This window comes from Apis florea, unplaced genomic scaffold (genome assembly GCF_048593485.1).
Source record: "Apis florea isolate Af1SG1 unplaced genomic scaffold, ASM4859348v1 contig_3326_pilon, whole genome shotgun sequence".
NCBI lineage: Eukaryota > Metazoa > Arthropoda > Insecta > Hymenoptera > Apidae > Apis > Apis florea.
The window spans coordinates 1,162,300-1,177,709 of record NW_028256739.1 but is presented as its reverse complement, the minus strand read 5'-3'; the positions used below and the strand labels follow the sequence as shown (position 1 = coordinate 1,177,709).

Below are 15,410 nucleotides of genomic sequence, written 5' to 3'. Positions count from 1 at the left end.
ATGACATTAAATTTTCGTTGCTCGTGCGCGGTGATAGGGATTGAATGCCGCGTGTGCACCGTTTCACGAGGATAATCTTCTAGGAACGGAAAGGTGTAATGTCACGCTTGCGGTTGCGAGGTTTTGGTTTCTCGGCAAGCGATGAATTAAATTTGTGCGGGTAGGTTAATGGGACGATCCATTAGCACGGGGAATAAAAACGTTTGCCGATAATCGATGTGTTCCATTAAAATTGTTGTGTTGTGCGAAAGCGTTTAAAAGCGTTCCCTGCGATTCTTAACTTTTGTCGATTGACAGAGAAAATCGCTCGCTTCGTTATTTTTACTTCCAATTATTTTCAAACTCGTTCTTAATTCGTTCGAACCTTTTTTTCTTCTTCTTAGGAAAAGAACATACGTACATTCCTTTTTCTCCGAATTACACCAACTTTAAATTATTATAGAGACGCGCGATAAATGGATTTTCGGCGAAATGAATGTAACGAATACGAAATACGAAATATCATTAAAAATCTTCTAAAATAAAAGGCTCGTGCATCAACCAAATATCGCATAAAATGTTGCGTATCCAACAAAAAGATCTTAAAACCTTCGCCCTTTAAAAAAAAAAACTTTCAAAAACCTTCCATGATCAAATACCCACTCGCAAATCTGAAAAACACGCACACGCGCACACACTATGTATCACCCTCCCTCCAGGGGTGAAAGGTACACAAACACCACCACCATCCCCCCCGTGCTTCGAATCGTTCGCAGACAGTGGCGCAACAATGTGCAGATGATGCACGCGCTCGTGCACCACCTCGTAAACGCGTATGCATGCACGTGTTAACTCTTTCGTCCCTCCCCTCCCTCTCTCTCTCTCTCTCTCTCTCTCTCTCCCTCCTCCATCCATGTGCTGCGTGGCACACACGCCGGTCGCGGGATCCCGACGGGATCGTCGAGCTTCAGGGCTGCTGCATTGATCGGGAGGGTTCATCCACCCTCCTCCTCCCCTCCCTCCTCGCCGCGCGCTCGAATCGTGCGCGCGTGTGTACCCGCGGCTGGGGGAGGAGAGAGGTGGTGGAGGAGGAGGAGAGAGGGGGGAGGAAGAGGCGGTTAGGCAGACACACACGCGTCACCTTTAAGCTCGGTTTACGCGATACGATATCGGGCCGTGGCGAGTTGGAACAGTGGATCGAGGGTGGGGAGGGTGAGGGAGGGCGATGTCGAGGATTCGTAGCTGCGCGACGCCCGGAATCCTCGAAATTCGATTAATTGAAACCGGGCGGGAAAGGGAGGGGTGGGAGCCGATTCTTCCTTCTAATCGTCGTCGACTTCGATCGACTTTTTGTTCAATTTGTTCAGAATAATTTCAGATTTATGGGAATTGTTGGGGTTATTAGCCCAACAAGGGAGGGAGTTGGTGTATATGCGCGAAACTTCAGATTTGGATGTTATGCGTGTGATTAAATTGGGTGAAGATTGTTCATCTCGGTTATTTGGATTGTGGAACGAAAGTAGTATATCACGAGGATAGGATTGGATCGTTCTTTTTTAAAATTTAAAGGAGACAATCCTTGTCAAGTATTTAGAAAGTCTGAAAGTTGCAGAGGTTTTTTTTTTTAGAGATAAAGATCGAAATCGTTTCGAAATGGCACACGTGTATATTTTCAACATTAACTCGAAACCGATAATATAAACGTTCATTTAATTCAAGGAGAGAGAATTAACGTGTCTCCCTCTTTCTCTTCGTCCAAAAAAAAGAAAATAAACAAATAAAGAAATAATAAAAATACGTTTGTAAATCATCGTGTTCGGAAGGAAAAGGAAAAGAGGGAGAGAGAGGAGAGTCGAGGTTGTCGTTGCGTGCGCGCACAAAAGGCGCGGCTTCTCCTCGTTTCCCTGACCGAGGATTCACGGTCGCGCGCGAGAGACGTCACTCGCTCCTTCCTTCGATCCGCATCGCTCGAAACTGATACGATGTTTTTTTTCCCTTTCCGCCCGCATCCGCGGATTCCGTTGAAACGCGAAACGAATTAAACGATCGATCGATCGGAAAATGATACCGGAGAATGTATTACGAACCTGCCTTCGAACGTATACAAGGCCTCACTTCTCTTCGGCAAACAGCTACTTCATTACAGGGGGAAATAAACTTCAATCGCATTACGCTGTTTACCGTGGATAACTATACTCGAGAGATCGATCGATCCCACCGGCTTTCCACCGGCCAAATTCAATCGTCGAAAGTTGAATCCGTTATCCGTACACCTCGATGGATCGCTGCTGGATACACGAAACGAAAAACACGCAGCCCCTGTCATTCTCTATCCCCGCCGATATCGCCGGTTTCCCCCGATTTTACAACGAGCGGAGAGAACGGCGTTAGAAGAGTTGTTTGGACGCTAGTTTTAATCCAGAAGCGAGCGAGGATGTAAAATCGGTAAGGAAATACGAGTTGGAATAGATATTTAACACGAAAACACACAGTTTACGAGAGGACGAGTTCATAAGTTAATTAAATCAATGGATTAATAACTCGTGCTTAATTATCCAATGAACAAAAATATTCCACCGTTCTTAAACTCGCGTAATCCGAATACTTTCCACTAATAATAGATACATTAATAGCTACATATTACGCAAATTTTAATTACGCGCGGAATTCCACAATCCTTATTTTCCCATTAAATATCCATAGCTTGAGTTATTTCGTGAATCTTTCGCACGAAACGCGCGTCATAATCGAATCCGAATACGTTGATTCGTGCAAGTTTCGCGTGGAATTCGATCTCATACAATGGTGACGGCCGGTTCGAAATTCCATCCGAGACGAAATCGAAATTTATTAACCCCGGAGAAGGAAGAAGAAGGACACATGGTGGAATGTTGAGCAGGTCCAGGACAGTAGGCTACGATGAGCCTACTATATCGATCGCGACCTCCCTAGTTTCCATGGTCTCCGTCTCTATGGGATTGGTGCACCCACAGTTTCTCCCTCCTTGGCCCCCTTTCACTCTGTCCGTCGTCTCCTCGCCCCCCTAACCTACGAGCGGAATTACAGCCAGCTTCCGGGTAACGCTCATCGCGTGTGCTCACCGCGGCACCGTGTAAATCTTTCGGATTATCGTTACCGCGATTTTTCACCAGCACTCCTTCTTCTTTTCACCGGCTTTTCCCATTTTCCTCCATTGTTTCCTCTCGTTGCGGGAAATTTGAAATTTCGATGAATTTTTTCTTTTTTCTTTTCGAGAAATAAATAAATGACGAATGATAAATAGGAAAAAGATTTTATCTTATTGCTTCTTGTTTCTTGAAAATTATTGCAATTCATCTTGTAACAGAGAAATCATTTGCGTTTTGTAAAAAATTTGTTTTATACCTATCTCGATTAACGTTTCTTTGAGTGCCTGATTGAGAAATTAATAGGATAAAAGTATAAAGGATGGATAAATTTTTACCAGGAGAGAGGAGAGTTTTATTCAAATAAAACTTTCTAAAGTCTTTGTTAAAAGGGGCTTCGTCAAGGGGGCTGTTCAACGCCCTCGCATTTTCATTTTTCACCAGCGTGCTCCTTTGGCTGTATTTATTATCGTAATCGTGGGAGGATATCCGATCTTAATTAAACGTGCGTAGTTGAAGATTATAGGTTAATGGAGAAGTTCCAATCCACGATAATTAACAAAAGTTGAGGATTAATTATAGCTTCGTTTCAGAAAGTTGCATATCGCAACGTTGCACGAAGGATACGTGACGTCTCGCTTGCGTTGCTCGATGATTCTTGACGTCATCCGTGATCCAATCGAAACGCACTGACGCAATTCGCGTGCCGCCGTCTCGATTAACGCGTGGGTGGATGCCGCCCGACGAAAGCGGCCACGTTTGGAAAATTGGAAAAAAAATTTCCATCGGGAGCGAAATGTCAGAGTTTAAGGGGGTTAATGAATCGTTCCTAGTATTTTTTTTTTTTTTTATTTTTTAACACTGCGTTTTCATGTTCTTCCAAAAAATCATCAAAACGGCGAAACAAAAAATTTCTTTTTTTCAAGTTTCGAACGATCCAACGCGTATGTGGAGCAGATTCAATCATCTGGAGGATGTAGCCAAGGATTGATATCGATTATACAATAAGAAGAAAGAAAGAAAGTTGGTAAAAATCTTATGACTTAATCCAATCGTAGAATATTCTTGATATAATCGGTTGATCCACGAAGAGATTTTTTATACGATGAAATTTTCGACTCTCGAAAACTCTATTGTTAAACAGATACGCAAGGATCGTTTCGTCACGGAGTTTAAAAGATCGTTGAACCTTTTGATGGAAATTATCGAAAGGGCATTATTCAGAAGGGAACATGTGAGATTTTCTTCTGTACGCAGTTTCCAACACGGAACACATTTTTCTGCAAACTCTCAAAGAGCCAGTCGCATTCTTCGCGCCTCTTCGGCTTTTAACTTTCTCCTGCCTCGTTCGTCGACTCTCTAATTCCTACTGCACACTTTTTGACCTCTGTTCAACTTCTTTTTACACCGTGCACACGCCACGGGCATTTTTTTATCTGTAAAAAATTTTCAACTTTCGCAACACTGCTTGATCTTCATTGTGTTTTCCCTCCATTTGTCGTGATTGTACAAATTTTGATATATATATTTTTTAAGCTTTCGAAAAATCTAAAAAAATTCCCAGAGATTTATTATTTAAAGCCTCTGCTTCATTACACAATCGGTTTTCCAATCAAATATTTAAAGGATCTCGAAGAGATTTAAGAATAAAATTTCGCTTCGGGTATAAAGAATTCAGAAGGGTTGATAAATTCATGGAATATTTTTGGAGAATCGATTCTTGTCAGAAGTTGAAATAAATATAAAAATTGGTGTGCAAAAATATTGATCGAGGCTTATTTTATCAAGTATGCGCTGGATGAAATGAGACAAAGTAAAATATTAAATCAAAGATAGAAATATATTAAATTCTTTTTACCATTTATTTCTATACTCGTCCAATTTTCATATTCAGATTTCATAATTAATAGAATCTGTCTTCTGGCCAATTGATTTTCTCCTAATGTTCCCAGCTTTTTCAAAATCGTAAACGTACGACGAGTATATTTGACGAATGAATTTTATTTATTTTTTTTTCTTTTTTAAGCATACGTCTATATGCTTAACATATATTTTGTCATTTCCAAATTAATATTAATCGGCCATTAAATAAACGAATGAATAAATAAACGATATCTGGTGGATGAAACAGAGTTTCTATTTTTAAAAGGAATTCCTATTTCGATTTCATAAAAAATTCACGTTAAATTCATACGATCTTTTCTCGCCTATTAAAACTTCCGCGAAACTTAAATGAATAATTCACAAAATTCAAAGAATCCATCGCAAATATACCATCCGGTATATTTTTAAAAAAAAGTGTAAAGTTCTCTTAAACATTGACGTCACGTGTTTTCAACGATAATCAACGATTCTATGAAAATTCTTTCGATCGCGTTGGCAAACGTGTAAAACTTAGAAAATAAAATGTTGACGTCACTTCGATTTAATATTCCACGAAATCGTCGACGAAGAGGATCGATCTTTCTTCAAAAAAAGAAAAAAAAAAAAAAGCCAAGAATTTCTCGTTAAAATTTCAAAATCGCGCATTGTTGTTAAATTAACCGGAACGATTTGTACAAAAATTTCTTCTTCTCCGCAATTTGACCATTTTTTCTCATACAAATACCACGTATTATTCTCTTAAAATACATTCCAATTTGTCCCATTGTCGAAAAATTCTCTCAAAATCCGAACCCGCCCTCCCTATTATCTTCGAGCAGCCAAGATTTCGATTCGTTATCAAATATTCAAATACAGCGAATTCTGTCGATGGAAATTCCTCCTCGATGACCCACAAACGACCGCCATCTCTCCCAACCCAGCGAACCAACCGTTCCATCCGCTTTAAGAAAGCCGTGAGTAAATCAGGCTCAGCCGAGCGTGGTCTTGCAGGGAAATTTCGAGGCTGCCGCCACCACGAGTCTTCCTCTTTCGAATATCGTCGTGTATAAACCAACAACCCCTCCGTGTCTCGAGTCAACGTTCTCGACAACGCGCCTCTGGCCGGAAACTTACCGAGTAACTTTCGAATAAAGATTACGCCCCCGAGAACAGGTTGAAAGGGTGGAAAGAGCGAATTCCTGGATCGTTCGAGAATAAAGGATTTATTAATGCTGTTACCTGTTGGAGAGGGCCCCTCCTTCTTTTCTTTTTCATTTTCTCCCTTTGACTTCTTCTCCTCCGCTTCTTTCTCTCCCCCTCTTTTATTTCTTCTCTGGTTTGCCGGCATTGTCTGTTCGAGGTCTATGAATATATATACATCTTGGCTCGGATTCGTCGAACCATGGATTATTAGAGTTTCTGACGAGGGTCGTCGGAAGGATCGTGAGTTTTAACGGTGCCCGAGGGTAGGATTCGCTCGCGGGACGTGGTGGGCGAGGATGAAAACGTTGATCAGTGTGTCGAGCAGCGGTGGCAAATATTTGTGGAATACGAATTGATCTTGAATTAGGGAAATTGTTAATACGTTTATACGAGAGATATCTTACCTAGGATTAAATGCGAAAATGTGATCGAGAGTTTAATAGCACGTAACATTATTGCTATTCTACGATAAAATTGGACGAATCAAAATTTCTGAAAAGGAAAACTTAATTCGTTCCTCCATCCGTGCATTTCAGGCAGGTAAAAAGAAAAAGATCGATATTTCGTTCTAAAATTACCGAGAATGCAAAAAGGAAAAAAGAATAAAAAGAAAAGTTGGAGGTCAGGAGGGCTTGATTTCGAGAGCCAGTAAATCAAGGGTCGCGACCGAAGGATAGTTTGCCTATGATAATTAGCACCTTTTAGCCGACGACCAATATTTATCATAGCCACGGAGGTCGGCCACGCGGTAACCGAGAGCCGTGCCAGGGACGAAGGTCGGGGTAAAAAGGGGAAGAAAAAAGCGGAATGGAACGAAAAACACGGGGTTCGAAAGATTGAACGTTGCTCGACCGATTATCAGACCTTTCCGCGACAACCTTTCCGTGACGTGTATTAATACGACCACCGTTCCTTTCTTCTTTTTTTTTTCTCGATCCATCAATCTGATGGCGATTTCGATTCGAGGCCTGTAATTTATATAACTCTTTTTCCATAATTTTTTTTTTTTCTATCGTAATAATAGAAAATTTGCATCGTTTTTTCTAGACAGATTCGAGAAATTAAAATTCGGAAGGAAAGGGATCTTTATATATTTGTTGCGAAAACGGTATGCGAAGAATAAGTATTTAACGTGTTCAATAACCGGGACAAATTTCTATTTCTAGGCTTTTCTCCTCGGTTATATTAATTCGAAGAAAAGGGAATCAATATCCCGAGTAATAACACGTGATTTTTAATCGAAATACAAAATCAACAAGATTAATCTCGCAGAGGTTCGATTATATTATATTCCACGATCCGATAGACACGTGATACACTCGATACTCCATGCTCTCCGATAAAAAAACGAATAGAAACAAACGAGATTAAATGAGATTAAAAACAGGAGTTGAAAAGCGTTAAAAAGTTAGCTTCCTCCGGAACGTTTTGGAATCCGATAGTCGCGATAATTACAATCCTCCCTCCGACCGAGAATTATAGGATTCTTGGCGATTGTGCGGCGGGATCCACTTTCTTTCCCAAACTTTCCACACTTTCCTTCTTGGCAAACTTTGGCCGGGAAAATGGTGGATACAAGAGAGGGGGGAGGGCGGGAGAAGTGAGAACGAGGGCGGGAAACTTGGAAGAAAGACGGACAGACAAGGGTCAAAGGGGATGACGGAAAAGTTGTTCTCCCTCGACAATTATCGAGGCCGATTTTCCTAGTTAATGGAAACAGGCTCTCGAGAGGGGAGTCGTTCGGGTTCGACCGATGCGCCTGATAATTGCCGCCTTGCCTGACGTATTCCACCTCGTATCGCTTTGTGCGTGACCTTTCGATCGTTCCACGTGCGCTGTAAACTCGATGCACGTCAGCTCCATCGTTGGGTGGTGGGGAGCCACCACGAGTGTTGCGATGCACCAATGGATGCGCGTGTTCGTGCCGTCGAAATGAAAGAGGGGCGAAGATAGGAAACGGGACGAGAAAGGCGACGAGACAAAGGGTGAGAGAGACGCTTTGAAAATGGAAATTCCATTTCGCCGGTTTGCGCGAGAGAGGAGATTTTCCAGGAGGGAAATCTCGTTGGCCCGGTTTTCGGCGCGAAAACGTTCCGCCCCGCCGGAGGGAAATATTTGCGCCGGCCATTTCATACGAAGCTTGTCCACAAAGGAATCGAGGGACGGTTTTGTAAACAGCTTTCACACGCGGCCTTCTCCGATTCACCGCGGAATTGCGAGCAGAGTGAGAGCCTCTTGTGCGTCGCGTGGATTAGTCGATGGGGCAAGGGAAGGGTTTTCGAGGGTTGATGGGATATGTCCAGTTTGGGGTTGTCGAGAATTGGTTGCTTTGTTTTCTTGTATTATGAGGGGAATGTGAGGGAATTTTTTTTAAATTTGACAGTGTTTTGCGTAATACAGATAAGTTTTTTTTTTTTCGCGACAAAATTGGAGGAAAAAATTTCTTTCCCTCCTCTCGAAATCGCATATTTTGCGCGCGACATACGATACAACGCGTTCCATAAACCATTCTAGTTTTTAAATTAATAAACGGGATCGATTTCGACGCCAACCAATTCATCGACGCTCTCCAATTTTTTCCAGCTCGATGAAAGAAAAATCTTGCGAGCAAAAAATATTGCGCGCCTCGTATTTTTTAAAATATATATATATATATATATATATATATATATATGTAAACAAGCGGTACGGTTGTTGAGACACATTTGACACGTGCCCCTAAAATTCCTCCCCCCTTTGTTTCACTTTCTTTCTCCCCTCTCCATTCTCTCGTCTATTTTCCTTCCACCATTCTCACCCATTCATCGCTTTCCCACTCCATTCTGTACATCCACCCGTCGCTTTCTCTTTCTGCTTCGTCGTTTTTCCTCTCCGTCTCGCCCTTTCCTCTCGCTTCTCCCTCCCCTTTATTTCACCCTTTCCACGACGATTCTGCCGTTGGAAAAATATTTGTCGACGCGTCTCCAATCCATGCCGAATTTCACGAATATTCGTGGTCGAATAAATGCTGCGAGTTTAAACGATGACGTTTCGGGCCGGCCACCCTCTCCCTCCACCCTCGTTGCACCTCGTTTCATTTTGCACAAATGAACGTTACACGGTTACACAGTCCACCCCCGTTCACGTCCATTCACGTTTGTTCGTTTAATTTTATTTCGATTTCGGTAATATTCGACGGGTGTTCGCCGCGATACACGTATCGATTAGCTATCGTTAAGTTAAGGGTAGTATAACAAACTGGTCGATAAGGAAATACGGTTGCAACAACGGCTTCAATAATGGAGATTTATCGTAAACGCGATTAATCGTGTTTATATCTTCTTTTTCCATTTTTTTCGTTTTTCGTTTTTCCAGGTAAGAGTTCCATCGATGTTGTTAATTGGAGCGATACGCGATCTGGTCGATCAGGTATTTGGAATATCGTATTTGTTTCGGTTTGCTCGATTTATAACGCGGAGTGGATCGTGTCAGCTCGAATTGGACGAGTTTTAAAACACGATTCGCTGGCGCGTACAAAAATTGACACGGGGCAAACAAATTTTTATTTTTGTTAAAGGATCCTGCATTTAAAGAATTATTGTTTAAAGGGGTCGAAAAGAGTCAAATATAATCTTGGCAATTGGAATGCAGCGCAAAGACCCTTCTCGTTTTATTAAACTCGAATTACTTGTAATTCAATCCTTAAGATCGAGAAGTTTAGATCGAATATTGTATTTGTACTCTTCTAAAATGAATATTGCACACTCGATATCGATTTATACCATGCTATAGTTAGCATACAAGACAAGTTTCGAAAAGGCATTGATCAAAGCAATTGACTTTTGCACAGCACAGAGGAAAGAATCTACCGATAATTCTTGATCGATTCCTCGACGTCTTCTCTTCCGTGTCTCTTCGAGGGGGATACTTTGGCCGGAGACAACGGATAGAATTCATAGATTCCGATAGGGGGTGGTTATACACGGGCGGCTCGTGAATATTTGAGGAGGGCCGCGTTACAAGTCCCTTGAAATCGCGATGCACAGCGATCGCACGGACCGTAAGAGGTCCTTAGAACCGTTGTCGAACGAGTCGTCGCGTTCGAGCGAAGTCGAGTGCGCACCGCCTCGATGCATTATGCAACCGGTCGGAGTTTCTTGGAGACCAAGCTGTTACACGTTTGCCTCGCCCTCGTCCTCGAAAATTTCGGCCCGTTATTCCCTCTTCGCTGGGAATGATTCATTTTTTTTTCTTTCCTTTTTTTTCCCCGAGAATCGAACCATCGAATCGAGTAGATCCTCATACACGAGATAATCAGAAGAGGGTTGGTGAGTTACCAAAGAGAGGGAGAAGATAAAACCAGACGAGTGTCATAAAATTTGGATAAATAATTTCCAATAATTGCGAAAATTTTTTCTTCTTCGAATACTTTCCGTCATCGAAATCATCATTCTCGAAGAAATCTGCTCACCCTTTTCCATACGCGCGCACGCAACTTTGTTATTATCCTACAAAACGCGAACAATCTTGGCGAAGATGGAACATCGAGGCGAATAACAATTGTTACAAAGTTCGGATAACCGAAGAACAAACCGAGACGTTGAGCAAACTTTTGGCTTGGCACAGATGCACGCCGAGAGATCGATCCGCTCCCCTTTGCATCTTTGGAACAAAGATCTTGTTCCCGCTATTAACCGTAAACCCGCGGGCGGTGTAACGATTATCATAACTGTAAATATTTGCCGGGTAGCGACAACACCGAGCATATATCGTTGTATTTCGCTCTGGCATTCCGGGTTGCTGCACCGTTTACCCTCGTAATCTTTCGTTGCTCCTTCCTTCGTTCGTTCCTTCGTCTCTCTTCCGCCTGGATCGAGTCTGACTCGAGTGGTGAGAGAGAGAGAGAGAGAGAGGAGGAAAGAAAAAGAACGAGACCACCGGAAAAGCGAAGGGAGAGGATGTATTCGGAGCAGAATGGCGCGGAATGGCGGAGTATTGTCGAAATAAAGTGTTTGGGGAATCGTGGTCGGAATAATATTTATGATATACGTTTGTTTAGAGATACGTTTGTTTTAGGAATCATATCTTGTTTCGTGATTTCAAATTGCGCGCCATTAATCGCGCGTTGATTATCTTATAATTTTTCAAATTAGGCCGATTCAAATTAGTATTATATTTATCAAATTAATAGTAATTTAACATCCTTAACGTGTCCCATATCCTGTGCTATAATATTTTACATCTTCTTGAAAACTTTTAAAACTCCATGGATATACACCAACATTGTTCGACTATATAATAACTTCTATCAACATTCTCCAATCAAATCCAATAATCAACCTCAACTCGGTGTTATTTCTAAAAACATTCGACAATTTAAAACCTTTTTAACTCGTTCTTATTATTATTTTTTCCTCAACATCCACCGTTCGATAACGAATAAGATAAAAAAATCCCCATACTCTTCTTCGAAAACGACTCCCCGTCGCGATGGCGGACGATGGCGCGCGAATAGGAATGTTTAATCGCGGCCGACAGCTAGAATATCGATTTTGCATGCGGATGCACGTACGCGGCCCGTGTCGCACCGTTGAAAATCCGACGATTAATTGCCCGTACACCGCGCCATAATTCGGCCCGGCCTCGTATTTGCACCCGGCCCCGCGGAAAAACGATGGATCGGGGCTTGTTCCGCGAACAGCCGAGTCACGGCCCGGATTTTCGCCCAACTGCCGCCCCCTCCTCCTCCTCCTCCCTCGCTCGGGATAATCGGCCGGGTTACGTTTTTCGCGATGTTTCATCGAATCGCGAAGGCGCTATATGAAAAGTTGTCGCGGTGCTCCCTCTGTGATCGAGCGGTTCCTCGATGGAGGAAGGAAATTGTTATAGAGAACTCTAGAAAATTTTATATATTCTTTACTTTGCCGTGTTTAATTTATTGTTATTTATTATTATAAGTTGAAGAAAGGTTCAAAATTGTGTCGGATCGACGTTAAAAGCGAAAGAAATGATGGCTGGCCGAGTGGAAGGATGAGAAATTTAAATAATCACGCGTTGAAATATTCAAGCTGTGAAAAAGTGGCGGCTGCGACGAAGTGGCCAAACGTTTTTTTCCATCGGTAAAATATAATTCTTTCGGGGTATTTATAATTTCATTGCAGAACTTTTCGTAAAAATTTCACTGCAATCGAACGGGCGCGCCCTTAATTGAATGCAACCCCTCCGCTCTTTCGTCCGACGAACGAGTTTTTCGCCGATTAAAAATATCGAAACGCCTCCTGCGTTGTACGGCGACGGATTGAATTACGCCGCCCCCGCGAAATTTCCTGCCGCGTTCAACGTCATAATTTCAACCCCCGCTGTCCCTTTGTCCCGTTCGATCGAGCCACGTGAAAAAAAAGCCTGCATTTTCACCGTTCCCCTTTTCTGTTCACGTTCCCTCCCGTGTGTTGCTTCGGTTTTAATAACACGCCGGAGAAACTCGATCCCTTCCCTCTTCGAGTACAACGAAAGTTTCTGGACTTTCGTGCGCGCGATCGAATCGAGGAGAGGGGAAAAAAGGGAGAGAGAGGGAATGGGGAATGGTCGAAAATTAGAATAAATTTGCATAATGGAGCGTTACAAGCGTGTATCGCGAATTATGTAGATATAATTCAATAGGATGTTTGTCAAACGATAGGATTCTTATTCGGGTTCGATGGAAAAAAAGTTGGGAGAAACAAAGTTGAGAGAAGCGATTTTTTCGACGCGATGCACAAAGTAGAATTTTGGAAGGGGGATCCAAACGAGTCGGAGGAAACTTGCCAGGTGTAACTCGCTAAGCCAACATTCGAGAAGAATCGCTCGCCGAGTCTGGAGAACTCGAGTCTTTTTCCTTTTTTTAGCAATTGTGAAGTGCTTCGGCTTTTAAGTAGCCCGAGTTACACGCTTCGAAACAGTTCAGCCTTCCATTACAATCCAACTTTCCAAGAGATCAATGAACACGATGTTTACTTGTTTATTCTCTTACTTTACGCCTCGACGATAGATACCTTCACTCCTGTTTGAATTAATTAGTATTTGGAAAAATAAGTCGTAATAGATTGTTCGTTGATTTCTCAACCTCCTCGACAAATGTTCACAAATTCTTAAATTATTGAAATTCTTCAGAGAATCCCCTCGATCCATCGATGGGATGTCCATTCGGCGGGATTCCGAAGCTGTCTTCGACCAGGGTCGCGTTATTGCTCGAAGAAGCTTTCCTTCGAACATCTTTCACCGCTGGACTTTGTTCACCTTATTACCCACTGCTTTAATAACGCGGCCGTTTTCGCCATTGTGCCGTGCCATTGTTTCCCGCGAAACGGCGGCTTCTATTCGATCCCGACGGTTGCATAACGAGTGCCGACGATTCACGACTTCGCCGTGAACATCCCTCCCTCCGTCTCGATGGATTGTTGTCCGGGAGACGACCAATTACCGCCGAGTTTCCTCTCATCCGCCACGATCGATAGCTTTTTGTCTCGGGAATTCGCCGAGTTGCGTACCTCCTCCTCTCTCTCCCCCCACGCGCCAATCCATAAATTCTTTTTTTGCGAAATGACGAGCCTCCATCCTATGATTTTTATCGCTGTTCTTGTATCGTTTTGCTCGAGGTTTGGATAAACGAAGGCTTTATCCTTAATTTCGAAGGAATTATATTTTTCAAAATTCGAAATTCGTTCTTCCTTTTGTTTGAAAGTTGCAATTGTTGATACTTTTTGTCATCTTCTGCGTCATTTTCTTCGTCGGAACGAAGAATTCTTATTCGGAGTGTGGACTGAATCTTCATAGGAATTTGGATAATTCCAGAATATTCCTAATAAATGATGAATTTATCGCGTCGATAAAATGGCAAGTTTCGAGATGCTCGATTCTCCGCGATGCCAATAAATCTCGTTCAAGTGCAGGTATAATAATTTTTCTCTTTTTTCCATTCTCCCCTATTCGTACACCCGAACGTGTAATACCCGAAGATTTTTTTCTAATGGCTCCATCTTGAACGAAGCCTTCGAAACCTTCCGAGAGCCAGGGTCTCTCCTTGTTCCCCCGGCCACGAGAAGGGGGAGGGAGGAAGAGGGAGGGTACAATTAAGCTGTGTAATTTATGCGACGGTATTGTTGCTTTGATCGACGCTTAATGAGACGCTGTAGCTGTACCAGAACCACCGTCTAAACTTAGATCTGGGTCGTCGGGTTTTATTGGCGCGATTGAACTTGAACGTTGTTCTCGATTCCACGACTAAGGGGGCACCTTACGACAGGACAGGATCGACGAACCAGTAATTTAACCAGATCATTATTCGCGACATTTTGCGTGAGATTTGTATTTGTTTTTTTTTAAAGTTAACTGAAAACGAAGACAATTGGATTAGAGAAATATAAATGTTCCAGGTTATATCGTTATTATGATAAGACAAGAAGATGAACACGAGAATTTGAAATTGTTGTGTATTTGCGATTGTTTGATAAAATTTCTTCCCGTTTGTCGGATTTTCAGAAAAATTGGAATCAATATGGCTGTAAAATAAAAAAGGAAATTACAGATTGTAGTATCTACAATTTATTGTTTGCTTTATATATATCGTAATTTCAAGAGTTGAAATAGATTGATAAATTTCGATCATTACAATTTCGTATTTAACTATAATCATCGCTCATATTGCATCCTTGTTGCGAGGAAAGGAGGATTATTTGCGGGCCGTGATGCATGAGCGGCGAAGCAACGCTTGCTTTCGATCGATCCCCAGCTAAACGATATCGCCACTCTTTATCGTCCCGATTATATCTATCGTCGTCTCGATAATTCTTAACGATAATTTCTTGACTCGCTATAAAAACCTCGCAGAGATATCCAGAATTTATAATATTATATTTGTCCAAGCTTATCTCCTCGAAAGGGACAGATAATGTAACGTAATGATACGTACCTGTTGTCATTTTTCCATAAAGGCGATGAAAGAAAATACTCCAATCGAAAAAATTGACAATGATTCTCGTATATATATATATATATCTTAAATCATCGATTTAAAATTTATCAATCTATTACTCAATCTAATTTTCGCGCTGCGAAAACTTTTTCTCAATCTCCCCGATTGACAAATCGGATTAAAAATTAAACGAGAATCGGATGTTGCGAATTAATTAAACGCTTTATTGAAGGAAAAGTGATGTGATATAAAGATTCATGCATCCATACGTAAGATTTTCCACCATTAATCTCTTTCCAAGAATAACCCCG

At 42.0% G+C, this 15,410-nt stretch overlaps 1 protein-coding gene across 3 annotated transcripts in view; it reads left to right on the top strand.

Annotated features, from left to right (window-relative positions):
• LOC100872468 (uncharacterized) overlaps positions 1 to 15,410 on the top strand; it is a 284,383-nt gene that overhangs the window by 96,252 nt on the left and 172,721 nt on the right. The gene's annotated exons all lie outside the window — the stretch shown is intronic.